The sequence below is a fragment of the Sander lucioperca genome, chromosome 2 (genome assembly GCF_008315115.2).
Source record: "Sander lucioperca isolate FBNREF2018 chromosome 2, SLUC_FBN_1.2, whole genome shotgun sequence".
In the NCBI taxonomy this organism is placed as follows: domain Eukaryota; kingdom Metazoa; phylum Chordata; class Actinopteri; order Perciformes; family Percidae; genus Sander; species Sander lucioperca.
Window position 1 is genome coordinate 33,295,997 of NC_050174.1, and position 11,489 is coordinate 33,307,485.

Sequence of the window (11,489 nt, forward strand, 5' to 3'; positions counted from 1 at the left end):
GACTGGAGTGTGGATCATGAGGCCAACCTACACTTTCTTAAATTCTTTTTACTAACCCAGTTATCTTCAAAAAAGAAAACAAAAAACGAAAAAACTAATTTCACCAGATCCCTTTTGCGTCAGCATTTGGATGAATGATGCTATCATATGATGCATCCAAATGCTATATATGTCAGAGGTCTCATGCCTCTGGAGCAACTGTATGTTGTGTATGCATTGCAGTGGGAATCAAACCCAGGTCTCCCAGACCAAAGGCATACATCATATCCACTGCGCCATCACCGCCCAGATTGTTCAGTATCCCAAAAAAACTGCCATTTTCCATTTATTTTAGCTTTAATTATACTTTTGACTTCAGCTTTACTGTATTTAATATCCACCTCTATATCAGGCTTCTCTGCTGCTTTCTTCACACATTTATCTTCCAATTCATTACCTCCTACACCTATATGAGCTGGTACCCATATAAATGTGGTACTAATACCAGACTTAAGCAGATTGTTAGCTAGTTGCATTATTTCATACACTATTAGTGTGTCTCAAATCTTCGTACACTATGTACTTACTTGCGTAGTGCGTAAAATTTGACAGGGGAGTGTTGTCTCAAATCGCGCACTGTCTTATGTACTTACCGGAAGTGACGATCAAAACATTTTAGTCCTCCTCGTTCTTCTTCTGTGAAAATGTGAATTGTACCCAGGGCAGAGCATTCCCGCCACCTATTGTCGCCCGCGAAAATTACATTTTTCTGCTTTGTTCTTCAAAATGAATGCTATTGTTGTTATTGTTGCTTGTATTTGCCCTCTGTTTTTCGCGAGAATGAGAGGATTGCGACGACGCCGTCGTGTCATCCAACTCCTTTTAGCGGAAAACATACCGGTATGTTGATATTCATACTTTGCTCTTAATTTATTTTTTTTTAAATACCCCAAAATGACCATTATGAGTTACTATAGCAAAAGTGGAGGAATAAAATTGTGTCCAACTGATATTAGCTAACGTTAATATAGATAGTCATATTATGTTTATATAAGAATGTTTAATTTTAATGATTCATCTATTAGCTAGCCAATTACAGTGACAATAAAGGCATAGGAAACCCAATAGACATTTAAATAGATTCTAGCTACAGTCATGCAAAGTACAATGCTAAAGATAACACACCACATGAAATACATTCAATACAATTTTATTTTAAAAGATGGTCCTGTGTTAATTGTTCTACAGGCTCCCAACCCCAGGCAGTACTGCCAGGTGAACAATACGGTGCCGTTGCTGGCACGGTACTTTGATGGGGAAAGCGACATGAGGGTAGACTTCAGACTCTCCAGGGGATCCTTCAACGGTCTGATGGCCATCCTCGGCACGGCGTGTGACCATGGCTGGGGACCTGTCATCGAGGCCCTCGTCTTCCTCTTTTGGCTCGCCAGCGGTACCTCTTACCGTGTTGTAGCCAGAGCCTTTGCTATGCCCCGGGCCACTGTGCACCGTGCTGTCCACAAGACCAGCAGGAAAGTCCTCTCTCTCCTCCCCCAGGTCGTTCACCTTCCATCAGAGGAGGACTTGCCTCATGTTGGTGCAAGTTTTGCACGATTGGCCGGGTCAGCGGCCTTCAACAGGGTTGTCGGCAGCATTGATGGATGCCATGTCCGTGTGACGCACCCCATCGATGACGCAGCCTGTTACCTGAACAGGAAGATTTTTTATTCTGTTCAATTTCAGGCTGTGTGTGACCACACAGCGAAGTTCATCGACGTTTTCATTGGCTTCCCCGGGTCGGCTCATGATGCGAGGGTTTTAAAACACAGCCCCCTGTACTACCAGCAAAGGTACCCTCCACCTGGTTTCTGCATCATTGGGGATGGTGGCTACCGCTGCCTCAGGCAACCCATCGCCCTCATGACTCCCTACAGGCAGCCTCTACAAAACCAACTCCAGGTCCGCTTCAACGGTCACCTGTCTAGAGCGAGGTGTGTTGTGGAGAGGGCCTTTGGTATCCTGAAGACCAGATGGAGGTCCATATTTTTGAAGGCGCTGGAGGTGGATGTCCTCTATGTCCCGGAGGTCATTGCCTGCTGCACAGTGTTGCACAACATCTGCCTGAGCAATGGGGACCTGTTGGAGGCAGAAGATGATGTGGAGGGAGAAGCAGGGGACTATCCACAACCAGCCCCTCAAGGTGCTATCTGTGGAGCAGAGGACAGGCACAGGATGGCAATGACGTGTGTTGTACCAGACCACGATTATGCAATTTAAATGTTTTTTTGTTTTGTTTTTGCTGTTCTTGTTCTTCTGCTGTTCTTGTTCTTTTGTGAAATCTTATGTTGTTCTTGTTAATCAGTTCACTAATCAGTTCACTAATCAGTTCAAAAAAATTTAAGCAATCCCAGAAATGCTTGTTACTAACTTAGCTCTGGGCGGTTTACTCCCCGGAGTCATTATGTTTGTTTTTTTTCAGCCCAGCATATTTCCTTGGATTAGGGTGGCACCTAAATCATGATTGCAGCTGATGCCGTGGTCCTGATGCATGCCCTGTTACACCCTGCAGTGCCCTCCAGTGTCCTGCTACATCCTGTATCTCCCTGCAGTGCCATGAACTACTACATCTATTTCTAGTCACTGTTTACACCATTATCTTTACTGTGATTATTATTGCCACTGTTCATCACACCCCCATATTTTTATATATATATATATATATATATATATATATATATATATATATATATATATATAGGAGGGTAACCATCACACTTTCAGAGTACAGTAATAACAGACAGATCATATAGTTATTAATTACATTTATTTATTTACAAGCTTCTCCAGCAAAGACAGGAAGCGCTCCTCCCTCATGGCTACCTCCCTGTCTCTCCTCTCCTCCCTCTCCCTCATCTCTTTGTCTCTTCTCTCATCCCTCTCCCTCATCTCTGCGAAACGCCGTTCCTCTCTCTCCACTGCCTCACGGTGCCACCTCTCCTCTCTTTCATCTCTTGCTTCCTCTCTCTCCCTTGCCTTCTCCTCCATCTTCTTCATCTCCTGCTCGTACATCTGCTCCCTCTCTTCTAATTCCTTCAGGGCCTCCACGACATCCACTCGCCTCCGTTTTGGAGTGGATGCCGTGGAAGCCCTGGCTGTGTCCCTTTCTGGGGTCACCACTGAGGGGGGTTCAACAACCGCCACGTCCTGGGATGATGAGGCAATGAGGACAGGCGGCGTTACAGACGGCCTGCCCCCAATTGCCTCATCCATCAAAGCATACCACTTCCAGGACGCAGCGGTTGCCTCACCCCCCTCAGTGCTGACCCCAGTTCTGGGGCATTTCAGATCCTACGGACAAAACAGAAAACACTTCAATTTAAGATCAAAACAAACTAAAATTAAATGCTTACATCCTTAGGGCTGATTAACTCACAATTATTCTGACAGTTAACCAACCTTGTATTTTTGTTTCAGGTTCTCCCATTTTTTTTTTAAAAAAAGGGGGGTAACCCTGTCCTGCAGCCCTCGACTTTCAATGTACGCCCTAATGAAAATACAATTTGTATGAGGCCAGCAATGTAAAGTATAGGTCCACAGTACAATATATAACGATAGGAAGATATTAAACACATTTACTTACTCATATCCATTCAGGGCAGCATTCCGCTTGCCTGTAAAGCTGGAGGCATTCACCCTCCTCCACTGGATGAGGGACCTTGTGTCCTCGTCTGTCCTTAATGATTATATAAGTCAGATCAGGACAGAAACAGCACTGGTAATACGTTACAACATTACATGCATTAACGTACTGTAACATTACTGCTAATATGTAATTTATATTTACAAGATCACACATCTAACGCTAAATCTTCTACAGTGAGGACGATAGTGTGGCTAGGTAGCCTCATTTTCGGCGTAATTAGAGTATTTACAATTTGAATTTCGTCACGCCACTTATGTAACATCTACCCCAAGGTCTAATAAAGCTAACAATTGTGTCGGATTTCAATTTAACACATTTTTTTGTGAACATCAGGGGTATAGAAGTAACTTCATACTCTTTGGTTTAACTGTGCCGCTGTAAGATAGCTAGCTAAGGTTAGCTAAAGCTAGCTTGATAGCACGTCAAATTACGGTACATATAAACGTTATAATTCGCGGTACAAAAATCATCACCGACTGCAAAATGACCTTAATATACATAACCAGGTGGCTTATATGTTATACAAGTATAGCAAAATGATTTAAACTTACATTTGTAATGCTCGGTCGCTGTCGCGTCTTCGGCCGCCATTATCGAAAGTTTTTAAACTTTTGTTAGCTCCGCCCCTTCCGCTACGTAGCAAAGATGGCGACCGTTGAGTGTGGAAAGTGTCCATCGATCCACACTCAACTTTTTGAGCGTTATGAGTGCACCATCCGGGTACTTGTAGTGCACTGCATTGACCACACTTCGACGAGTGACATTTTGAGTGTACTCAAAAAGTTAGTATAAGTGCAGAAGTGCGCGATTTGAGACACACCATATGTCCTGTCTAGCGGCCGAAGATGGATGGATAACCCCTTGAGATGAATCATCTCATTTTCGAGGGGGTCTTTTAAAACAACAGTAAATACAAAACACAAAATACATTCACACATACACACAGCACTCCCAAGCCTGACTGCTCCAACACCAACTGACACCTCCCCATATATTCACAAGTAAAAACAGTGGGTTTTCATACATTCCAAATGTGCTGTTATTTATAGTAGATGCACAAACAGTAGCAACTCACAGTTTAGTAACGTAACATTTATTATTAATATCACAATACAATAAACAATGTTTGTGCCCCTAATAGTCCATACTTTACTGACCTTCCACAAAAGTGCTGCTGCATGACTACAAGATCGTCCTGGCCCTGCAATACATGAGCAACCTGCTGTCTGTACTTCACCTGTCACTGATGCTAGCACCCAAGCCTTATGATGTGCTACGTGTAGGCTCTGGCTCGGTTCAATGTCCGCTTTTAGATAAACCAGGTCGTTTCATGGGACGTTGGAAACTTGTGGATAAGAAACACACTGGCGTCTATTGTGAAGGTATGAGTTAAACCATAGTAAAGAATATCTAGAGAAGCCAATAGCAAAAAGTTTGTCAAAGAGGAGATAATGATCAACCATGTCAAAAGCCTTTGTCAGATCAATGAAAATTGCACCAATGGGCATGTTATTATCTAAAGAAGAGAATATATCATTGGTGAGATTCGTACGAGCAGTGGTTGTAGAGTTGTTTGGTCTGAATCCAGATTGGTGTGGAGATATGATATGAAAGTCATTGACATATTGGGATATTTGATTAAAAATTAGCTTTTCAAACACCTTTGCTATGCTGTTGATGATGGAAATGGGTCTATAATTATTGAGGTCAGAGGGGTTGCCACCTTTATGCAAAGGGGTAACTTTGGCACATTTCCAAATTGATGGAATTGTGCATGTGGATAAGGAGAGGTTAAACAAGTCAGATATAGGATAAGCAAGAACATGAGAGGCAATTTTAATAAACTTAATCTCCAAACCATCTGGGCCTCAATCCACAAATGACCTGCTCGACATCAGCTGGGTGAATTCTGCTAAAGGAGAAGGAACTATGACATATAGGGTTATGAGGTTAGATTTCAGGATAGGGAAAAAGAGGACTTTGAGCTGCTGATAGAAGAAAAGTACTGACTAAAAGCATTGGCAATTGTAGAAGGATCAGTGAGATTTTCATTATTGAGTGTAATATGAGAAAATTAGTTTTTAGTGGGTTTATTAGTTAAACTGTTAATTTTATTCCAAAACTGTTTGGGGTTATTAAAATCATTATTTAAACAGTCTTTATAGCAGAGGTGGGACAAAGTCATTGTTATGCAAGTCACAAGTAAGTCTCAAGTCTTTGCCCTCGAGTCCCGAGTCAAGTCGAGTCAAAGATGAGGCAAGTCCCGAGTCGAGTCACAAGTAAAAGCCAACAAGTCTCAAGTCGAGTCCAAAGTCCTACCATTTTCGTTTCGAGTCATTTCAAGTCATTTCAGTTTCAGTGTATGCAATATTAAGAATATTTTCACTGCTTCAAAAGTCATAAGAAAGCCCTTTCTCTCAAGAAACTGAAGTCATATGCTTTATAGCAGTGGTTTTCAAAGTGGGGACGGGGACCCCTGGGTGCCGTGAGGGGGTGCTAGGGGGGCCATGGCAAGTTGGCATGAAAAGTATAGCAAAACAAAATAACTGAATAAATTAAATAACTAAAGTAAACCAAATTAAACCAAAAATAAGCTAAACAATATTCCCATTAGTTAAGAACTGCACTATAATAATCTATTGCATCTCTGAACATTACTACTGTAATCGTTATTATTTTATTTTATTACATGGCTTGGTTGAATTCCAATGTAGAATGCGGTCTGTTATTTCTTGATAACAGACCATTGCCATGAAAAACAGAGCGTTGCTATGGACGCAGTTCGGTTTAGCGGAAGCAATACAATCGTTTTTAAATCAATAAACTCCTTTTTAAATCAATATTTTGTGTCAAAGTATTTATTTGGTAGGTAGCCATGTAATAAGCGGGATAATGTATAGCGAGGCGGTAGTTATAGCGAATACAACCTGATATGAAAAGGGAAGGCCAGGGCTTAATTTGAGCCGGAACACGCCGGAACATGTTCCGGCACCTCTGACGTTGGATCCGGAACCTTTTTTATTGGATCCGGCACCTCCTGTGTCACTATGAAAAATTAGTCGCCTAAATGAAAAAAATAAATTACTGTTTGTGTAGTGTTCAATGTTGTTATCTGTCTTGTTAGTCTTGATTCCCCATTGAAGTTCCACAAAAATCTTGTGTTTGCATTTTCAATGCGTTTTGAGGTGAATTTTCAGGGTAAGACAGAGGGAGGAGAGGGACGGAGGGAGGGGAGACAGAGGGGGGAGAGGGACGGAGGGAGGGGATCGGCACTTCAACAGCTCGGCGCTGCACTTGAAGTGACACAAGCGCTTGTGCTGGTTGAGTATAAAAATGTCAAAAAGACAACAAAGTTTGCTTAACTTTTTCAAATACGCTGGCCAGTCGGATCCCAAACAAGCAAAAATCGTTTTTGCCGATCAAGAATGTGGAGACCACGGTGGGTTTTATGTTTTAATTGTCCGATGGATAGTTGCTGCTTTTGAAAACGATCGTTCCAGTGTATCTACATTTCGCACCGATACAGTGCACGTTCTGAAATAAAAATAAGCATTGCCCTGATGTAGCTACACACAGCGTTGTTTAGGCTTTTTTAGTCAGAGTCAGAGAAGCATACGTAGGCAGGTGTAATTTTTGTTTTGGTTCCGTTACCTCCAACCCCCGTTTTGAGTCGCCGGATCCACCCCCCCTCTGCGCTCCGGGACCTCCCACTTTACAAATTAAGCACTGGGGAAGGCTAATGGTGGATCTACTGTGACTGTGTGTTATGGTAACGTTACTTTAAAACGGACGTTGACATGATGTTGGCGAGGTTTTCCATCTGAGTGTGCTACACTCATGTACCTCATATAATCAGGGTTCAAAAATCCCTATTTTTGTAAGCATGAACCAGCAAGGGAGACGTGTGTTTACGGTCTCGTTGATACAGTAAATATGCAGCAGCTAGTAAGTTACGGTACATACATCCGATAAGGTGCTTAGCATTCGTTCAAAACTTACCTTTCTTTGTGCAACTTCAGGTGTCGAACAAAGTTGGACGTTGTGGCAGCTCCGTCTGTAATCTTGTAACCCGCATGTTTTGCAAATTGCAACTCTTTTTTTGTCGACTACCTCGTAATTTTTATAGCCAAACGAAACTATCTTCGGTATCATTTTGCCAACTGGCGCGTTGTTGCTTGTGCTTCATTGGTTGTCTTGCAGTGTGCCTGCTTAGATGCTGTCGAATCAAAACAACGTGGGACTACAGTGATTGGATGTCGTGCAGGCAGCGTGCGTGCTCTCTGCATGCATACAGGTGGTGCACATTTTTTTTCACAGATGCAGATAAACTGAGAGCGGCGCGGCCGTGTGAACATTTTCTTCCCCAGTTTTCATGGGAAGTAGCAAGTCTTCTCGAGTCAAAAGGTGCAAGTCCAAGTGAAGTCACGAGTCATTGATGTTAAAGTCCAAGTCGAGTTGCAAATCTTTGTACATTTTGTCGAGTCGAGTCTGAAGTCATCAAATTCATGACTCGAGTCTGACTCGAGTCCAAGTCACATGACTCGAGTCCACACCTCTGCTTTATAGTACTTAGATTTAACATTTCTGGTTTTGGTTGTACATGTATTCCGTTAGAGTTTATATGAAATCAAGTCATCAGAGTCCTTTGATAAGCGATATATTTCCCAGGCCTTGTCTCTGTCTAAAAAGACTGATAAGATCACCATTAATCCATGGTAAGTGTGTACCCTTTACCTTAATGGTTTTCCAAGGAGCATGTCTATTAATTACATCAGTTAACTCAGTATAAAAAAAGTTCCATGCATCTTCAACAAAGGGTTTTAACTGAAACCTGTCCCAGTTTATGGAAATTAAATCTTGAATAAAACGCTCACTATTCAAATTTCTACATTGTCTTACCGTAATGAATCTTGGTGTTTCTGAAACTTTATGTTTCATCTGATGATCATAACAGGCTGTTCTCATGAACCATTTGTTCAAAAAGCTACGAAAAGATGAACACTGTATAAGTGTGTGTGTGTGTGTGTGTGTGTGGGTTGGGCATTAACAGAGTTCACTTCCCGGGGAAAACTAAAACTAAAGACTTTCACCAAGGAAATGTGTGTTCCTTGGGAGTGTTTTAATCCAAACCACGATATTTTTCCTAATTAGGGGCCCGAGTCTGCAAGAACAGGCAATAGCAAAGCTATGCCGTTTGCACAGCAGGGCTGTAGAACCATATTGTTTTTCTACTGATTAATCATCATCATAGTCATTATTCTTCTCTGCCTAAAACTCCGACTACAGCCTAAACCGTACATGGTGGGGGGGTTGCCATTTTCAGGATTGGTCTGAAATCCAACTGAATCATGTGATATAGGCCACGCCCATTTCCACCTAAACTTTTATGCGTGAAAAATCGCGATTTATCAAAAACCTACTTTTTCAAACTCCTCCTAGACCTTGCAACCAATCGGCACGTAATTTGGCAGGTAGCATCTCCAGTTGGGCCTGACAAAAAGTTAATAGAAATTATTTTAAGAGGATAAAAACTGCGCATATTACGCACGAACAAAGTTGTGTAGCTAACTACGAAAACACCAACTTTGCCATATCTCGGCCAAAATAAATGCCATCAACGGCAAACTTTAGATTCTTGTTAATCATGACCCTCTGAAGGTCACCCACCCGTTTCACAAAAAATGGCCACTAGGGTACAAGTACAACAAGTTTTTTCGAACTTGTCCTAGGCCGTGCGACGGATCAGCACGAAACCTGGTAGGTAGCATCTCCACATCGACCTGAACAAAAGTTACTCAAGGAATTTTGCTACGTTACAGTATGCACATTTGATGACCAAACAAATGTTCCTAGCTAGCTACCACACACATATCATATCATATCTCGACCAAATTAAATGTTATCAGCAAATAACTTGAGATCATTGTTCAACATCCCACTGCAATGCTCCATACCAAATTTGGCGAAGGTCGGCCTTAAGGGGGCGCTATAAGCAACATTTATTTGTTTTGGCCAATAAAAAAAACTTGTGATGCTAGTTCGGCATGCCGCTTGGAGTCTCTCTACCAAATTGGGCGAAGATCAGCAATTAGGGGGCGCTATAATCGACATAGACGAGTTTTGGCCCTTTTACTCAATGTTAATGACATATTTGCAATGGGAATGTACCACAGACCTTGCAGCTCACACTTCTCAATATTTCAGAAAGATATTGAAACACTGATGTTTCCCACCTACCGTTAGGTTTTGGTTTTTGCTTTTGTGTGCTCCCCTGGTTTTTTACAATAAACAAACTTCCTAACCCACTTGAAAAAGTTTCTACAACCTTCAGTGGACAAATGCAACTCTTTTCTCTCACTTTTTTCAATCCAAAATCAACACCATTCATAGGCTCCGACGAAAATACTGAGCACCCACGTGGGTAAGACTGCCAGTAGGCTACATTCATTTACAATTAAACATTGCAGTTGGTGCTAAGTGGAGAGTCTGTCATAGTGTGATTGGTTGTCAGTGGCATTGATTCTTAATTTCCCACGAAACTGATCGCGGTAACGTGTCAGTTGAACTTTTCATCTCCAATCCTATCCGTATATCATTGTTAAAGGCAGTCTGTATATGCGTGGAGCTTAACTGTTGACCGCTACGTTTGCAACGGCAACGTACCACAGACGTCGCGGCTCACGCCTCTCGATATTTACCGATGTTTGCCTCCCTGCCGCCCGGTTTCGGGTTCCGCCTTTGTGCGCTCCCTGGGGCGTCAGGAGCGAATGGCGTGGGTGGCTTGGGCCCCGTCATAACTGCTTGCAGTTCTAGTTTTATATAGTTTTTATTAATGCCTCTGCCTGGGTCAGATTTTTCCCGCCAAGTCACAGAATGATTTTCGGCAGGTAGACGGTGCAATATGACCTCCCCGTAACGCTAACTCTTAAACCTTTAAGACAGCAAGTGTGGTAAAAACACTACTGCTTTTGTCCAGATCGTTGAAATCAACACAAACTAAAAGTTACATATAGCCACTTTAACCATAGTCCTCATAAATGTATTTAGTAGGGCTGTCAAAATAATGCGTTAATTTCGATTAATTAATCTGAGAAAAAATAACGCAGATTAATCAATTCCATATTGACGTTTGACCCGGAGCCGTTCTAGCCACCGTAAAATGAAGGAGGGAGACGAGAATGTGCTGCCTGGATCATTAATTAGAACATTTACTTTATTAAAAAAAATTAAAATCTTCTTCCTGCCAACTCTGGCTACCGAAATCTGATGCCACTGATATGTCTGCACTTCTCTCTGATGCTCTGAAAACAGACCATAGAGGCAACACAAACACAGCTGCACGCAGCTAACGTTAGCCTACCGCTAGCTAGTTAACACTAGCTATACTCGACAGCAGCTAACGCTAGCTAGGCGCTGGATTAAACACTGTTAAAATGCTGACAGCTAACGCTACATTGTATGGTGTAAAGTTTGACTGTAGACTCTTGAATGTGTACATGATTCAACAGCGGGATGTAACAATCTGCATCTGCTGTCGGAAAAACAACACAGACGGTGCGTTCAATGAAACTGGTAAACTACAGCCTCGTGGTGCATTTGAAGTTATTGTAAATGTCCTTTTCCCATCTGGTGGTTGTTTTTGTCGTTCAACAGCAATTTACTAGTGAAATAAGTTGTTATACATTAACTCATTTCATTTTTACCATATGGCCTTAGCAATAAACAAGCCGGTCTTTAATGTCACCTACTGTTTAGTACCGTTTACTATCTGTTCAGGCACCGTTAATTAATCAGAGTATGTAATTAG

At 42.0% G+C, this 11,489-nt stretch overlaps 1 protein-coding gene across 1 annotated transcript in view; it reads right to left on the reverse strand.

Moving 5' to 3' along the window:
* Positions 1-11,489, reverse strand: part of LOC116057263 (serpin A3-5-like) — a 93,469-nt gene that overhangs the window by 65,683 nt on the left and 16,297 nt on the right. The window lies entirely within an intron of this gene.